This window comes from Saccostrea cucullata, unplaced genomic scaffold, assembly GCF_032062105.1.
Source record: "Saccostrea cucullata isolate Sc308-1 unplaced genomic scaffold, CSIRO_AGI_Scuc_v1 ctg3597, whole genome shotgun sequence".
NCBI classification, from domain to species: Eukaryota; Metazoa; Mollusca; class Bivalvia; order Ostreida; family Ostreidae; genus Saccostrea; species Saccostrea cuccullata.
The window spans coordinates 17,586-37,392 of NW_026932742.1; the positions used below are offsets into that span (position 1 = coordinate 17,586).

The 19,807-nt window shown below is 32.3% G+C and overlaps 1 long non-coding RNA gene across 1 annotated transcript; it reads right to left on the minus strand.

The window, feature by feature from the left end:
• Nucleotides 1-1,666: 1,666 nt before the first annotated feature.
• On the minus strand, nt 1,667-6,481 carry LOC134235983 (uncharacterized). The gene is made up of 5 exons (XR_009985513.1): nt 6,007-6,481; nt 5,674-5,802; nt 2,287-2,478; nt 1,937-2,153; nt 1,667-1,710 (listed from the first exon to the last, which is right to left on the minus strand). It is a non-coding gene; the product is annotated as an uncharacterized LOC134235983 (long non-coding RNA).
• Between the last annotated feature and the right edge of the window lie 13,326 nt (nt 6,482-19,807).

A 19,807-nucleotide genomic window follows, 5' to 3' on the forward strand; every position in this document is an offset into this window, starting at 1 on the left:
GTGTTAGGACAACAACCCCACTAAGTACTCTTATAAAGATAATAGACAACACTAACCCCATAACGTGTAACAACCCCATTATGTTCTTATATAGATAAAAGATAACATTGACCCCACAAAGTGTTAGACAAGAACCACAATATGTTCTGATAGAAAATATTAGACATCTTAGTAACCTCAGAGTGTTAAACAAACAACCCCGCTGTATTCTCATGTAACAGATACCAGTAACCATATGAATTTAAGTGTTTGAAAACCCCAGTATGTTCTAATATCAAAAAACTCTACCAGGGACTGGTAATAAAAGAACAAGAACCCCCACTATGTTCAATCGCAACTTCTCGAGCCTTTCTGACTAGCTGACAAATGACCTCGAATGTATTAGTTAGACGCCATGGCAACAACCCCCCCCCCTTTTCATGATCTTCGAAATAAATGCATGAAGACCTTTTATCTGTGGAATATGGAGTTTAATTTTATTCAATGCTATGATATTACATAAAACTTACTATAAAAGGGACTTCTTACTTCCTCTATCCTATATTTGAAAAAAAAACAAGAAAAGCATAACCTTTAACATCAGGTGATGTTAATACATTCGAGGTTGTTTTTCCGAACTCTGACGGAAAGACCCTGAGTGAGATGATGCAATTGCCAGTATGTCATATCCTCTTTTTTTTACTATTAAAAATACCAAACTATATTCATAATACTTTTTCCTATTTTGATAACATACTTGAAAATTTGTTTTAAATATTTTTCAAACTATTTTTAATTGGATAATCTCTTTATCTTAACTGCTTATTTCTAATGAGAATTTTTCCTTTGAATCTGCTGGTGCATGAATTTGAAGTGTACATTATGCATCAAAAGCATACATAATTTCATTGTAAATTAATAATAATAAATAAAAGAGATGATCCTGATTTTTTAAAAAAAATTTAATCAAACTTTTCATTTACTCGACAAGATGAACACAGATAAGAAACATGTCAATAAATGTAGAACACAGAAAAAAACCCTCAAAATTTGAGACAATCTTCATAAATGTAAAAAAAAAAAACAAGTATATAGTGAGTTGTCAAATAACTCTAAAACTTGCATGGTGTTGCTACTTATTTTAAACAAAATATATTAATTTAAATGAAGTTTTAAGAAAAAATGTGTAGTCTAATATCTCATCATTTTGCATTTTAAAATTGATATTTAAACAAAAATAACGATGTACATCCTTTTGGAAAATATACTCAAACTTACAGCTGCACCCCCACTCCCATCCCCTAAAATAAAATGAAAAAAAAAAACAACAACATGCAATTGATTTACAATTTTCAAAAAAATAAAAATCAAACAACATAAATATACATTTCAGTTTAATAATTATTTCTCACATTTAAAATGAGATCGCTAATTAAAAAAGACGAAAACTATGACTGTTACTTAATGTATAGAAATTCACCATGACGAATGCAATGTTCATAAAAGATCCTTTTGTCTTAAAGCTGAACACTACTCATAAACATAAGTAATCAGAGATTACATAGCTCAATTCAAAAAATGATTACTTCAAGTAAGAAACGGTCTCACATTTAACTAATAAACAAGAAGTTAATTTAAGGTTTGCAGTAAATTGAGAATAGACATCCAAATACTTGAAACTAGTTGCCCATCAAGAAAATCACTCTCTACCATCGGCTCATACATTCACCTCTGTCGTTGGCTCGCGTATACACAGTTTTAAACACGAGAAATAGTGCGTTTGTTTTAATTCATTACAATTCAATTTCTATGTTTATGTCTGAATTTATAGATAGATATTTACTAAATCAATCCAGAACTATTGATTTGAATTGAAACAATTCTTCAAATATCAAGTTTTATACGTTATGTCAAAAATCTTGACGTGAGCCCATTGCAGATTGAGAGAGGAACGAACGACAACTCTGCATGGGAGATTGCAAGAAAATGTCATTCAATCCACGACCCCTGAAAATGTTATCTTTTTAAGATCAACTATCAAAAATCGATTCATCTTCTTTTTCTGAAAAGTAAGTCAGGTCCTAAATGTCACCGTCTGGAGAAGACAATGGCAAGAATGAATCGGGATTGTGCTTGTTCTTCTGAAAAGGCTTTCATTCATACTTCATGTATACCTGTCAAAAAAAAATACAGTAAAATATATTTATAAATGATAATGTTCATTTTTTTTTTAACAGGTTATGTTTTAATTTATTGTAAAATAATATTGTTGTCTTGATTTTATGGGCACTTATAACATGTACTAACCATCAATCTGGATGTCTTTGATAGTTGCTTTCCTTAAATTTGTGAACTATATTCAGATCACAAATTGTGTGTTCAAGTCATAGGTTTGTTCTTTCAACTTTATGAATGTCCGACGCATGCTGGTGTTGCTGCAAAAATAGAGCGGCCTAGATCATCAAAGTTCCACTGATGTTCACTTTCAGTATCTGAACTCTACAAAGGAATACAGAAGCAAATGTTTATTTATATCACATACAAAAATTCCGAGTTACTAATTAAAATTCATCGAAATTTATTTAAAGCATAGTTGTCATGTACTGTGAACTACTTTCTTATATTGGTAAAAGGTGAAAAAGTACAGTCAAACTTGTTTTAAGCTTTGGGAAGTCCAGAAACTAGCCACTTAAGACAGGTGGCCTCTTATTCCAGTTTGCCCAAGAAGTAGCCAGTCAGTCAATAAATAAACAGCAATAACCACTACAGTTGATTTAATTAAACATGTCAATTTCACAAAACCTTTGTATGTGTGTATATATATATTAATCCATGCCTATTTAAAAAATATGAAATTAAAGAATTCCAAATTAGATTTTTAAGGTTTTGTTCATAAGTGTTCAGAGTTCCAGAAACGCACCGGTCCACCGGGGATCCCCGGTGAACTTTGAATGGGACCGATAAAATCTTAATTTTATTGGTCAAAATGTCCGATGGTTTTTTTTTTTTACAGACTGTATAACCTTTACATATAATCTTAACAAAATCATTTAATTCAATTGTCCTGACAATAAACAAATGCAAAACTAAAGGAATGAAAAAAAAAAAAAACGTCAGGGCATCGCCAGATCTTGTTTAAATAAAATGTAGACGTTGATTGTCTACTATAAAAAGCTACATATTAAAATAATAATTTCCATAAGTCTGGGAGGAAAAACAGTTTTAAAAACCCTGTCAACAAATATTTTCCATGATAAATATATGCACTCTGTAGTTCTGATAGTAAAAAAAATGTGACAATCTACTTTCGTTTTGAAGGACGAATTTGCAGGGTTGCAAGAGTGCCTGCTATTTCTGCTTGATTACAGACAATTTGTTACCATTTATTATTTTCTCTATAATTTAATCTATTAGCATGATAATATTATACCAACTTCTGGATTTTTTTTAATGTATTTGATAGCATTTAAAATACAAGCGCGTTTTTCCCCTTTTCTAAAAATAGCGGATTGACTTGAATGTAGTAAAACGACAACAAATTCACTTAAAATCATCATTTTCATGATAAATTTGCATATCTTTATATCATTAGTACATATTTTTAACTGTATGGAGGTTGTATAATAAATTTTAACTAGTCAGAAATATCGGACGTTTTACCAGGCTTTTTAAAACGAGTTTGACATTTTACGTAATATTTTTCCTGGCACATAAAATACAAAAATCCAAAAGAAAAAAGCCTGGAAAACAACATATTTTCCAAACAATCAACCAAGAGTTGTCATGTTGCAGATTTTATTTTTAAAAACATTTTAAAAATCTGTCAGAAAGGCCATAATAAATTTATACATGAATTAAGCGTTGGTCATCACACGCCTTCGGCAACGTCAAATCCTGCATACAAAGGCCATATACAAAATATTTCAATAATTTTTTTTTTTAAATCTGCCATCTTTTTATTTACACATATCATTTATTATATCTTTACAATTTCCAATCCTATAATATGTTAAATTTACATACAAAAAATTAATGTCCGGTAAATTTTACAACTGTCCGGTGAATTTTGAATATTTACAAGACAATTGTCCGACATATTTTTGACTAGTTTCGGGAACTCTTAGTGTTCTTTTGTAACATTCAAATCATTCAAGAAGAAATACATGTGCCTTACTACTATCTATTTTTTTAATAAGAAAAAATATAAAAGCTTTAATTAAAAGACAGTTTATTGGTGAATTAAATAAAGTATAAAAATTTATTTCAGTAAGTGTCAATAAAATTCATTTAAAAACTTCACTATAATATGTTCAGGTAATGATCAGCAGTGTAACCCCCCCCCCCCCTTTCAATTAATCCTCGATCAACTACTTTGCTGAAGTTTTTAAAGTCTGGTAAATTTTTAATATTATTTTTATAAAGCTGTCAGAATTTCTATCTAACATACAGACACACACAAAAAATTATTCAATTGACCAAAGATTTGTATTAACGCAGTTTAAAATCATTCTACTACAACACAGGTGTCAAGTGCACCAGAGCGTAACTAATCCCTATCGATCGTCTCCTGATGGTGACATTCACGAGATAATCATGCTATACAAATCATTTGTTTTGACAAGAGTTGCAATTAGAGCTTCTACACGGAATCAAAATCTAACAGGTGTGAAAATACTGATAGACCTGTATTAGCTAAGTTACATACTCTCACTGTAAATATTCAAAGTAATGATGAATTAATATTGTAAATTACAAAATGAAGCTTTAAGCTTGAATTTCTTTAAGTTTAGCTATAGAAAAACTATTAATTGTGATTTAATTCTTTTAAATTTTCAATGGTCGATCTTGAAAAATAAGTACAAATTGATCTTACAGGACAATTATATTTTTTCATTAACACAAAGAGAGTTATATATACGTATCTAAAGGTAATTTGTTTAATTTCTTTAATAGGTGAATTTTTTTATCCGGCACATAATTACACAAGCGACTGTGTAAGCAATGTGACATATTGGGTATTTTAACAACTGATTAAAATGTCCTACACTCATTTATAAACATTGATTGTCATTTATCAAATTGATATACCACTAAATTTTACAACCTAATTATACAACCCCATGTTGATTCCTACGATTCCTACTTGCTGCGAAAATTTATTGCAGTGACATTAATTCCATTTTTCCATTCTGATTTTTTCTCTATAGATTAAGGTACGATTACAAGTACATGTAAACAAATGTGTGAAGAGTAGATAAACAATTGGTACGTATCTAGAATGAATTGAGAGAGAGAGAGAGAGAGAGAGAGAGAGAGAGAGAGAGAGAGAGAGAGCAATTATACTACGAAACAGGATAAAATTAAAGCCAAAAATATTCAATTTGAAAAAAAATTTAAACACGGATGATTTAAAAATTAATCGGAAGGGGCGGAAGAGGCGTGAAAAATCCAGAGATTTTGTCTCCCATCGGAAGAATCACATGTATTTATGTTATGAGATATCTGCATGTAATTACCATAGATATAGAGAAAATTCGAATTAAGAAAAAAACACGATCGTTTTTTGAAGTAAATAAGCCAAGTAGTACTCCAACACGGATTAAATTATGGAGATTTATTGACAGTTGGAGCATGTTATATGGAAAATTTAAATGGTTTGGATTTTTGTTGCAAAAAACGAGTGAAAATACGTACCAGGTGTGCTTTGCATGTATTGCACGTGTATAAATAATATTATCTTTTTTTACTGGCCAACGGGGCGACCCTCTTGCAGAAAACCACTAGCCCGACCCCCGGGTATCGGTCGATTTTCATTGCAGACCTCTGATTAAAAAAAGAACTATCAGTGCATTCATTATAATTTTTTTCACAAAAGCCCGTTTTCAATCGGTATGTGTTTATGTGGACTACAAGTGTCCTTTCCTTGACTTTAAATAAATTCTACAACTGCATAATGTACGTATGAATCATATCAAACAACTTACAAAGCTTTTTTTCAATGTGGTGCAACAAAATAGTAAGACTTACTGCATTTGCTTTTTGTGTTTCCGAATTTCCTCACTGCTAATACAAAAATGTCCAAACACAGCTACTTCCGTATTCTGCGCATGCGCAGTTAGTTTTAAATATATGCGCATGCTCAGGTATTCGGAACTCCTCGATTCAATTACCGAACTCCTCTAAACAGCAGATTTCTGAATGTCTGAGCGTTTTGGGCTAAGGACATGTCCAAAATTTGGACAAAGTCTTTGTGAGGTTAAATCTAATTTTAGGTTTTTCGACCTCATAGAGTAATTTTGAACGTAATTAGACCTCTTCATTATGGGGTTAACCCCACAGTACCCAAAAAACCCCACACTGCTGGAAAATACATTAATTTTACCCCATAATGTACCTCTCGTAAGAACAGACGGACAGACGGACGGACGGACGGACGACGGACACAATGTGATCAGAAAAGCTCACTTGAGCCTTCGGCTCAGGTGAGCTAAAAAGAAAACAAACAAAATAATACAAACTATGACTCAGTTGATTGTATACCTTTGACTTGGCTGCTTTTGACTGCCATATTGACAGCTGTATCTTGTTTTCTGAATGCTCACTTTCTCTGCTTCTGGTACAAAAATTGTTCACTTCTGACTGGTAACTGGCCTGAAATTTTTAAGTCACCAATCCAGGCTACAACTGCATTCATCCCCACAATCTGCTAAATATGATCCACTAAAAAAATGAATTTAAAAGCATTTTAACTTCAGTTCACATTCATAATTAATAAGATATTGTGTCAAATAAATAAGTAATTGGGACAAATATAATTACAAACACCAAGTAGCTTAAGTTTTGAGAAATTAGGCATTTCTTTCCTACTAACAATAGTGTAATCTGAACAATCAAACGGGTTCTATGTTACCTACAACATTAAATAAAGAATCAAAATTCATATTTGAATAAATTCTTGACACACATTAATTGCACACATTATGTCATACCCTTTGACAACCTGAGCAGGTGCCCCTCCCCCTTTTTAATTATTTAAATCCATTTAATTTCTCCGAAAAATATATTTATCCATCAATTTTTTCAACAATTAGCATGATTAGTTCCAAATTATCCGAAAAGTGCCAATAAACTGATTAACAGGAGTTTTGACCTTTGACCTGATAGGACACAGACTACCAAATGAATTGTTTTGCTATTCATTCCTTTATGACATAAAAAAATATTTTTTTAAAAATTACACCAGCTCATGATCAACGTAACTGAAACTTGGCACAGAGTAAAACCATTTCAAGTCCAAAAATTTACCAAGTTCTCAGGAACATTCATAGTCTGCAAGTCTTTTTATGGCCTTGCAAATGACCCCTACCCTGCTTTTTTCACTTTCTCTGTTAGGAAAGGGTAAATATGGGCCTCTTTACACCCTTCCTACTACGCACTTAAAAGCGAAATTTCCCATTATTGTCATTTTTATAATTTTTTTCAGACCCTCTCCTTTCAATTTATGCCCCAAAATAACCGCTTTCTACTCCATAAACACCCCAAAGAATTTTTAAGACAAGATGTGTTTGTAAAACACTATGTGCCCGGCGGCAACAAAGTTAAAAAAATCTATTTTTAGCATATTGGTTACAGTCAAGGTCACAAGGTCATTGACCGTGGTGTCATTTGAAAGAACTTAATCAGTGGAGTATGCATCCCAAATATGAAATCCATATCTCCTATGGTTTAAAAGTTATGGCAAAAAGTGTAAAAAGCTATTTTTAGCATATAGGTCACAGTCAAGGTCACTGACCATGGTGTCACTTGAAAGAACTTAATCAGTGAAGTATGAATCCCAAATATGAAGTTCTTCTATGGTTCAAAAGTTATAGCAAAAAGTGTAAAAAGCTATTTTAGCATATAGGTCACAGTCAAGGTCACAAGGTCATTGACCATGGTATCACTTGAAAGAACTTAATCAGTGAAGTATGAATCCCAAATATGAAGTTCATATCTCCTATGGTTCAAAAGTTATAGCAAAAAGTGTAAAAAGCTATTTTTAGCATATAGGTCACAGTAAAGGTCACAAGGTCATTGACAATGGTGTCATTTGAAAAAACTTAATCAGTGGAGTATGCATCCCATATATGAAGATCCTATCTCCTATGGTTCAAAAGTTATGGCAAACAGTGGAAAAAGCTATTTTTAGCATATAGGTCACAGTCAAGGTCACAAGATGATTGACCTAGATGTCAACTGAAAGAACTTAATCAGTGGAGTATGCATACCAAATATGAAATCCTTATCTCTTATGGTTCAAAAGTTATGACAAACAGTGGAAAAAGCTATTTTTAGCATATAGGTCACAGTCAAGGTCTCAAGGTCATTGACCTTGATGTCCTTTGAAAGGACTTTATTAGTGGAGTATGCATACCAAATATGAAGTCTCTAACTCTAATTGTTCAAAAGTTATTGCCAAGGCTAAAGTTGACAACAGACAAACAGACAAACAGACAGGACAAAAACAATATACGCCCAGGATCTATCGATCTAGGCGCATAAAAGAACCTCTATATTTAAACTAGAACTACTTGAGTGGTCAATGAAATAGGGGTAAAATTAGTAGTCTGTAACCTTCTGGAGGAAATATTGTCTCATTGTCTACATTGAAATTAAATAATAAGAAATGAAGCTTATTTCAACTCCTGTTATCCGATATAACAAAACTTGGGGCAGTTTACAATAATTTATAAACCCCGAAGTAAAGTTTGCCAGTTAAAATATTATGAACTTAAGATGAAACAATCAAGTGTATGTAAATTAGAGTTTCTTTTCCCTTCCTTCTACCAAAAGTAATATTTTATAGGTATGTTCATGACTTAAGGAAATACATGTACCCACATGTTAAGCCTGACAAATTTCATGACTGTAAAAAAAATAATTCTCCTTTGGATAGGTGGTATAAATTTCAGTAAATTTAATACCTTATTAGAATTTCTAATTAAATGAAATATAAATTAAAAATCTCAAAAAAGTTTCCAGAAACAGGACTTAACATTATCAAAACCTCTTATATTTTAAAAGCCTTTGGAAAAAAATGATTTAAAAGTTGTTCAATTTTTCACTGAATTAAGTGTCCTGGTAGAAAAAAAAAAACATGTTTAAATAAGAGAGGCACTTATTTTAGCAAAAATATTAAAATTTTAAAGAAAAAAAAAACATAAAAAAAAAAATTCATTAATTTTTTGTGTTAAATTAATCCTTAAGTTGTATTTATAAGTGATATCAAATATATTATAAATCTAAAAAAAGATCATTTCATTATCATTTAATTTCACGACAAAATGTAGGGAATTTAGAGCTCTGAAAATTGTTGTCTCGCGCTAAATCCCCCATGGCAATTTTCAAAAGTTGGCATGTATGTACAGCATGCCATGCTGTCATAACATTATGTGATCTAAGTCCATGCAACGCTCTGTAAAGTGTATTTAAGTATATGTCTTCAAACATTTTCTTGATAGAGAATCTTTACAAATGAAATCTCAATCCCGATCTTCAAAATTGGTTGTTTCCAGTCCAAATTTTCTCAGTTACTAAATGCGAGTGTGTTTTCATTTCTAGTCGCAAAATCAATTTTTGGGTCACAAATGCGACCATTTTAGTCGCAACTTAGAGCACTGCTCTGAAGAAGAAGATTTTTATAAATGCCATTAATTGTTCTCTAATTCATAATTATCTCCAATTGGAAAAGGAAAATGTGGGCAGCCCTTCATTTGATTTTTTTTGAAACCCCTTTACCCAAGGATACTTTGTAGCAAGTTGGGTTGAAATTGGCCCAGTGGTTCTTGAGAATAAGATGAAAATATGAAAAGTTTACAACAGACAACTGAAAAATTGTGATCAGAAAAGCTCACTTGAGCCTTTGGCTCAGGAGCTCTAAAAAGTAAATCAATGTCAATATACACATTGTTGAACATAAGAACATAAGATGTAGCAACAGAGAAAATGTGCCTACTCTTTCTTTGTAACCTTGGAGTCGGTTTTACAGGAAACCACCAGACACCCGGCCCCTGGAAAGTGGAGGTCTGTGTTGACCTTGACCTCTGTTATGGGAAATTCTTCATAGGGAAACATCTCAGGGGCAGTCTGAAATAAAAGCAAACGAGAATCTGTAACTAATTATACTTTTAAAAAGTGTCAGCATTATGTGCTCTTTCACTTCCATATTTGACCTTGACCTGTTCTGAAGTTTTGTCATTGACCTTCGATCAGTTTGCATAAAATGAAAGGCTCTATGAAAATAAAGTGCCACGCCACAGCATGATGCGCTCGTCAAAAATTACAAATATCTTTAACAGTTTAGAGTGCAAGAAAATTGATTTCTTTGATTTTTCCATTCCTTAAAATATTTTTTTATCAAATGCCAATCATAATAGACATTACATGTATCACATTAGTCTGAACAACTTAATCTATACCAAATAATTTTGAAATAAAAGGCTAGACATTAAATGATATATGCTATATTACCTGACCAAGGGTTCTTCTGTCTGATTCCCAAAGGATAAAGATAAAATGATTAAGACAGCTAGGCTTCCTACATTAAACTCATTAATTAATCTCTGATTGGAGATGAATGGACCTGCACTTTCTACCCTAAAATATTTTTAAAACTTATAAAATAATCAATGATTTTTTTTTTTAAAGATATATTACAACACGTGTTTAAATATCAGGGCTGGGCAATAATATCAATATTTCAATATATTGCAATACAATGACAAAAAATACCGCATCGCAATACGATTTTGTAATATCGATATATTGGCAATATGCTTAGATTAAGGAATTTTGTCATTAAATGTAAAAATGGACTTATAAAAGTTTGTTATTAAATCAAACAGTAAGTTAGAAGTTGTTTGTGGGAACATTTCAGAGCATAACTTAAATGATTTCAACAAAAATTTTTTTCTGTTTAGGGTACTTATCATAGTTGTGTACATTCTGCATTTAAATTTTAAAAAAAAAATGGTAAGAAAATGCCATTTTTATTACATTATTACATTGAAAATATTGCAATACATATCGCAATACAGTTAAAAATATCGCAATATATCGCAATACGAAATCTCGGGCCAATACCCAGCCCTATTAAATATGCAATAAAAATCATATGGACAAATGGACATGCAGATTCAACCCCAATCCCCATAATTTTTTTAAATTAATAATATTATATAATGTCAAATTAGTTTATTATGCAATATCAAATTAGTTTTATTTTTAATTACTTTTCATCAAATTCATTTTAAAACTTATGCTAGCTAACAAGAGCTATTTCTAATCCAACAGGCTGACCCATCTTCCCAATACCCAAGGGATGTAGATTATGTGGATACTCTAACAGCTACACCTCACACTAAACTCATTAATTTCTCTCTTATATGCAATTTTCTGTTATCAGAATTCTTCTTAACCATTGCTTGGTAAGTTTACTTACCTCGTCATTGGTCATTTGAAACATTATTTTGTTAAAACAGATTCTGATTGCACACATAAGTACTCTGAAGTTGACATCAAGAAGATGCTTGAGTTTCTGATTGACAATATCTATGTGGTTTTTGGAGACCAGGTATTCCAACAATCTATTGGAATTCCCATAGGTACAAATTGCGCTCCGTTATTAGCAGACTTATTTTTATATTCATATGAAGCAGAATTTATGCAAAATCTTTTACGTGAAAAGAAGAAAACACTTGCTGTGGCCTTCAACTCGACATTTAGATATATCGACGACGTATTGTCAATTAATAATGATAATTTCCATTCCTATGTCCACACAATATATCCTGGTGAGCTTGAGATAAAAGATACCACAGAGTCCGACACTTCTGCTTCATATTTGGAAATTTTACTTGAAAAAGACACTAATGGTAATCTAATTATCAAGCTATATGATAAACGTGATGACTTTAACTTTTCTATCGTCAACTTCCCTTACTTATGCAGCAATATACCTTCATCACCTGCATACGGAGTATTTATATCTCAGTTGATTCGATACGCAAGAGCATGCTCTACGTATGAACAATTTCTTAAACGAGGTAAATTATTGACAAGCAAGTTGATGAAACAAGAATATCAACAGTCTCGTTTAAAGTCATCATTTCGTAAATTCTATGGTCGATACAATGACCTTGTCAGCAAAATTAATACAATTTATCATTGAATGAAATGCTGACTGACGTTTTTCATACCAATTGTTAGTCCATTATTTATACACTGAATTGACCACGCATTTTTTCCATTATATCCTGATTATGACAACGAGCACACGGCGGGTGTGACCGGTCGGCAGGGGATGCTCACTCCTCCATGGCACCTGATCCCACCTCTGATGTTTCGGAGGTCCGTGTTTGCTCTGCTCTTATTTTGTATATTTGTTTAATGGACGTTGAGATTGAATTCTGTTCGTTATTTCCATATCCTTCTCGATAAATATACTCATTGGAAAGGTGGAATTTCTTTAAACACCCAATTTTATGTAAACGCCCCCAAAATCTACCTGATTCAAGATCAATAATTTACCGCCTGTCAATCATTAAGAAAACAATAGCAACTGATTTGATTGACAGGCCAGCTACCAGTGCTACCTGACAGCCTGAGTTTGTGTCTTTTGAAAACGATTGCCTGGTCACGCGTCAAACACTTTCATGTAGCCGCCTTGTATACACGGGGTTAAAAAAAAACAATCCTGATAACATTTTTATTTCAAAAATAATTGAGAATAGATAGATAAAACTTAACTTCATAAAATATTTGATTTCAATCTCAACCGCTATATTGTATTTTAGGCGATATGTCGTCCAAGATATCTGCTGTAGAATTTAGACCGGTTCGTGCACAGAAATGCTATTTGCCGATTAAAATTGGAATATGATAAATAAGAAAATATATTTAGTACAAACGGCATGGATAACAAATTCCTTTATCCCATGTTTTATCTAAGTATATATGAATACAATCTACACCATGTTCCGTTGTAAAGTTCTGAAATGTCAGAAACACGAGTTTCGAGATTATAACTTTTAGTTCGAATTTCCTAACGCCTGTCAATACCCAATATTTGAAATTAAATAGTGAATATATGAAGCCAAAATCAATTCTTAAACGTATAAAAGAAACCTTGCAAGCAATAAAAAATTACAAAAATTAAATTCACGAACACCCGGAAATGGTGAGTATTTTCGACACTATTGTTGGTCAGAACGTAGGCAATATTCCTATCGCTGTACATTGTATATGTTCACACGACGGATAGGCCTATGAATGGAATATTTTCTTCTTTTTTCTTTTAATTTTCATATTTACACAAGTTTAATTAAAAAAGGATATGTTTACTTTGTAGTTTTACTCTGTGTTCTTTTCTTTAATTTTACATTTTTGTTTTAATATAAAAACGATATTTCTTTATAATTTTTTTTTCTTCATTAGATATCGCTGAAAGTATCTATAAATAAATTTTATATTGAAATATTTTAATTATTTCAAGTAGTTTCACTCAAATTTAGACACGAAACATTGAATGTTGACCCTGATCATACCAAACACAGACTTCCTGTGTAATGCTACATGTATATAGATTTTTGACATCTTCAGTATTTGGGTCTCCAGGTAAATAACACCACTGTTACATAGACCACTCCCCCTCCTCAGGTAACCGTACGGTAAAAAAATTGGGTCTTTAACATATATTATATCATGGATTGCTGTTAATTAGTATATGCTGAAAACCAGAAGTCTCTGTTAAGACTGAAGCTCTACTGGTTTGTACTTATAGCAAAGGAAGAGAAAAGTACTTAAGCAGTTCGAAATTGAAACTTTTCAACAGCAATAAATAGAATAATGATCCTTGATTAAGTCTCTTTATGTTCTTAGTGTAGTCTACTTGTGTGCCACATTATATTATAACCAGACTAAAACTGTTATTTGGAGAAATTTCTATTTTTAGTAACCACGGCAACACCATTCATCGAAATCAAAAACCGATACACAGAATTATGTATCTTAGTGTAGTCTACTTGTGTGCCAAGTTATATTGAAATCAGATCAAAACTGTAGGAGGAGTAGCATTTTGAAAGAATTTCACAGAAATTTCTATTTTTAGTAACCACGGCAACACCGATCATCCAAAACAAAAACTGATACACAGAATTATGTATCTTAGTGTAGTCTACTTGTGTGCCAAGTTATATTGAAATCAGACCAAAACTGTAGGAGGAGTAGCATTTTGAAAGAATTTCACAGAAATTTCTATTTTTAGTAACCACAGCAACACTGTTCATGGAAATCAAAAACCGATGCACAGAATTATGTATCTTAGTGTAGTCTACTTGTGTGCCAAGTTATATTGAAATCAGACAAAAACTGTAGGAGGAGTAGCATTTTGAAAGAATTTTCTATTTTTAGTAACCACGGCAACACCGTTCATGGAAATCAAAAACCGATGCACAGAATTATGTATCTTAGTGTAGTCTACTTGTGTGCCAAGATATATTTAAATCAGACAAAAACTGTAGGAGGAGTACTTCAAAAATTTCTATTTTTGGTAACCAATGCACCATCGTTCATCGAAATCAAAAACCGATACACAGAATTATGTATCTTAGTGTAGTCTACTTGTGTGCCAAGTTATATTGAAATCAGACAAAAACTGTAAGAGGAGTAGCATTTTGAAAGAATTTCACAGAAATTTCTATTTTTAGTATCCACGGCAACACCGTTCATCGAAATCAAAAACCGATGCACAGAATTATGTATCTTAGTGTAGTCTACTTGTGTGCCAAGTTATATTGAAATCAGACCAAAACTGTAGGAGGAGTAGCATTTTGAAAACATTGTTTACAGACAGACAGACAGACGGACGGACGACGGACGCATTACCATCGCATAAGCTCTTCTGGTCTCTGACCAGTAGTGCTAAAAAAAAGTATTTTCTTGATTTAACACTTTTTTAATAAGTATAGTGCAATGCTCTTACATTTTTTGGGATGTGTAAATAAATAGTAAAAAGACAATTTTTTTTTAAATTCACTTAAATCAAAGGTCACAGTGACCTTAAAGCTTGAAATAGGTCGCAACACATCTTCTACCTAAGGTACATAAACTAGCCAAGTGTGATGAGTCTAAGTCTAATAGTTTTCTAGTTATGGGCCGGAAAAGATATTTCCATATTTGGCTATATCTTTTAAATTAAAAATCAGAGCGAGGCCAAAATAAAATTATTTTTTGTTTGGAATTGCCTCCAGCCTCATTGAAATGCCCCCCTCCTGAAAAAATTTTATTGACCAAAAGTAGGAAGATTTTTTTTAAATTTAATCAATTTTTTTGCCCTTTACATGTATCACACGCACCATACAAAACACTGAAATATAGTGTCAAATCTATATAAAATTAGGTAATTTTCTTTTGAGATTTTTATCAAAAATTTATAATGTATCTTCAATTAAAAAAAAATAATATTTTCCCTCCCTCCCTCCTGTGTCTGAAACTACTTCAGGCGGAAATTCCAAATAAATTTTTAAAAAAGCAAAAGCAAACCAACAATGACAAAATAATAAATCAACAACTGAATTTCTAAATATATATTTACTGTGTCCTAGCGGGTAATTTAGGATTTTCAGATTACGCAGCCGTCGCTTACTACACATTCAACATATAACGTTACGTCCAATTTCTTTGTAAAATCTTGACGTTCTGCTAGAAAAGGTACAGTTTTGAGCATTATTTTTCTAATGCATACTTTTGAGTCAGGTATATTTATTATATATCATTTAATTCTAAAAATTCTAAGCTACTTAAAATGTTTTGAACGGATCAGGTCTGACAGTCGGCATTTTTTTGGCCAATACCGTACTTTGTTCTTTTTTAGCCCAACCTACTTTTTTTGCATGACACACCTTCTACCCAAGATGTATCAGCTGACAAAGTTTCGTAACTCTAGGCCTAATAGAATTAAAGTTATGAGCCAAACACAAGAAAAACCTAACAGATGAACACACAGACGGAGGAACGGACACAAAGCCGAGCATATAAAAGTATGAATTTATTAATTTCTTTTAGACTATAAAATATGTTTACAATTTAGATTTTTCTTAATGAAATACATTAAGGTGTTTAATTAAATACCTGGAAGCATAATTATGCAGATCTGGGTTGTTAATTCAATCAAATAATCCTTTCCTTGATATGCAGCTCTAGCAATGGTGACAGCCATCTCTCTCTATAAGGAAAAGACCACTAATTATTTTCCCATAAAACTCTATACAAATCTTAGGCCCTCTCAGTACTTTACTATGACAATTTCAGAAATTCCTTAGCATATCATTTCAAACTTTGTTCTAAGCCTAACAAAAGTACTGAAAAAAATATATGGTCCCATGGCGTTTATAGGTAAAAATTGCAGTTATTTTTAACTTATAGAGATCCGCAGTAAATAAAACGCTTCATAAAAAAACAACCCCCACTCCTAAAATCTTCCCTATTCTATACTTTCTGTAATATTCCCTCATCCCATCATTTAATTATTTCAAAAGTCATTAATTTTACAATGGTGTAACGCCTACCCATTCAGTATTCGGTTTAATGTTCCATAACAAACAAAGCCATGTGTACATCCGGGAATTTGGTGCTCTCATTTCTATACTTACATACTTACCTGTCCCAGAATTAGTCAATTGTGGTTATTTCAAAGACTATACATATACCTGTGAACATGTATGAAATTTGAGTCCTGTGACTTCAGTGAATTGGATACTGTGACCATCTCAATAGGTCACACCTTACTGCTTCCACCACAGTTCAACAGAGTGAATGACTTTCTGACCGGTGATGATATTTGGATATATTTATGACTGTAATAAATAAAATAAAATATTTGTTCAATGAAATGTTTTTGTTTTATGATATTAATAAAGTGATATTAAGTCAAATTGAGTCATTTTTTTCTGGATTCCATCCAGAATTTGAAAATTGCATGCATGAAAACCTAGCAAAATAGGCAATGCACAAAGATTTCAAAAGGTCACAAATTAACAAACTCTTTGTTGATTATTAAAAGTTAGTCATTATTGACTCTGATCATACAAAAAGATTCTTATCTGTTCCCCCCTGCTGATTAAGTATGTACGAAAAGTTTCACCTCCCCATCTAATGAAGCTTTATTAAGAGAAATAGCAGGTGCCCCAGCCCCTATATCATCTTTGTTTACAATTTATTTAGACAAAAGACACCCCCCTCCCCATTTTGATAACACAGTAGACTTCAGTCACTGTAGCCTTAAACATCATTTAATTACTATTTGTCAAGTTTTCGGAATTATAAGCCTAAACAATGAGAATTTAAAGCAATGCCAAAATTCAAAAAGGGTCATTATAAATCATGGTTACAAGCCCCAAAATGTGCCACATAATAAGGAGTAAAGAGGAGGAAGACTTACCCGCACCATACAGCAGACTGTCCAAGGAGATGAATAAGATGGTTTCGGACACTCCGTCAGCTGCAGAAAAAGTGGAAATGCTTGTGTGGGGAACATGCCACCATCTTCTTTGGCCTAGGAAGCTGAGAGATGAAACCACACCACAGTGCTTCAATGAAAAGGAATCAGTGCAGTAAGTCAAATTTTGTATGAAACAATGATAACAAAGCAATATTTTTAAAATATTCTTACAGTTTAAGTATTTATATATCAGATATCAAGTTAAAAATTAGTGCTGGCAAATCGGACGGTTTATAGTAACCGGTTACTCGCTTATTCTTCCGATTGAGTACCTGGTTATTGGATGGTATTTTGTTATAGTTTCCGTATTTATTATTTATCTTATCCTTTTACATATTGACGGAAGTAGATATTAAATGTTACATATATTTATTTACAAGTTCAAACCCAAAAACACAAAATCTTCATAGAATTTTGTTTTTAAATGTCACTTGAAACAGGGGATTTATTTCTGTTTAAGAAAATATTTTTATCGACTCCTGAAGAAGATATATGTCGCAATCGAGGAAAATTAACATACCCTGTAACACTAAATGCAATTACTGGTTATATTTGTTGAGTTTCATGCAAGTCACTGGTTACCGAATTATTTTTCAATCTTATATGTGATTTAGCATATTTGAAGTTCCACCCGTATACATCTCCAATTCACACTAGAATTTGAGTCAGCCGTTCTTTAACAATAATTCCACGCTTTAGATGTTGGCGGCGGCATCTTGTTAAAGACTTAAAGAATTTTCCTCTGACTAACACAGGTCTAAATGAGGTTAATTATTATAACTCACGTTTTCAAAACGTGTACCCTCTGGCAATTAAAGTCATCAATTAAACTACCGGTAATCAAAACAAATCGATCCTAATTTTGAACCTCTAGAGCAAGCTTAACGGTAATCAAATTAAGTAAATTTGTCAATATACATTTAAAAATAACAAAAAAATATTTTATACGTATTTACTTTAAGAAATGTATTTTTATCCGTCTTATACCGAATAGCAGTTTTACTAACCGATACTTGCATCGTTCGACGGTTAACTGGGTACTCGTTGCCAACACTATCAAAAATGTAAAAAAAATTAAGTTTCTAAGGGGGGATTACATGTTATACACAATTTTGTGTAAATACATGCAAAGTTAAATGTGATACATGCAGATGAACTAAATTTTAACATTAATTTACAAACAAATCCTAATTAAGTATTAAGTTGAAACAATTAAAATTACATGATGCTGAAGTTCTGTATGTCTTGTCAGTAGGTCTAAGGGAAATAACTCTATTAAGTACTCTCATGCTCTTCTACCTGTTGACTGTTTCATGCAAATAAACCATTGTGACCTTACCTGGGCTGGCTAACCAAAATTCCCACAGACTTCTACACTTGGGGAAAACAGCTGAGATGTGGAATAAAGTTGTCTCACTGCACCAGCTACAGACACCCCGCTGTGATGGACCCCTCACGTGGGACATGGGGATAGGCGTGGTCTCACAAGTAGAATGGGACTCCACTGCACAAATTGCCTGTTTGTATCCCAGCGGTACAAGTTTTACGAGGAGGTTGAGAAGCTTCCACTCTGAATCATGGCCTCAGTCAAACTCCTATAGGTAATGATGAGACGAGGAAAATTCTTCTTTCGACCAACATTCCCCCTCCTTCTCGTAATTCCCTACAAAAAATGTCAAATAAAATTATGCCCATAAGAAGAAGGTATGGTTTTAGCTTTATTGCTCCCTAAAAATGTAATGACATCAAAAAGTTTTGAAAATGCCTAAATATTCGTTAAATAAATGACTCTTATATATCAGGAAAGAATATAGCATGAAGGTTTACCATTCTGCTTATATGACGTCATTAATGTGAAGCATTTCTCTATTTTCAACAGAAAAAGCCTGAAAATAGCACACTTCAAGGGTGATTTTCCTTTAGAAAACTGTGTCCATAGCTGTCGCCCACGTTAATTTTTTGATATTTTGTGAAAAATTTAAAATGAAATACAGCTAAAGTCACTTAAATGAGATAATTGACCATTGCTGACATATACTTACCTAATAAAAATGTACATGTGGGTTTCAGAGACTACAAATCATCCAGGCAGTTGCATCATGCACACCTATTAAAACAAGCATTCTGAGAGTATTGCATAAGCAATACATGTCCCCTACCAGGTTCCCCTTTTTCTTCAGGATGTCATTTTTTAATGTGCAAAAGTCATGTCCAAGGATAAACTGAAAGATTTTCAAGTTGTAAATGCGTTAAATCTAATAAAATAGTAAACATTAAAAGGAGACAATTCAA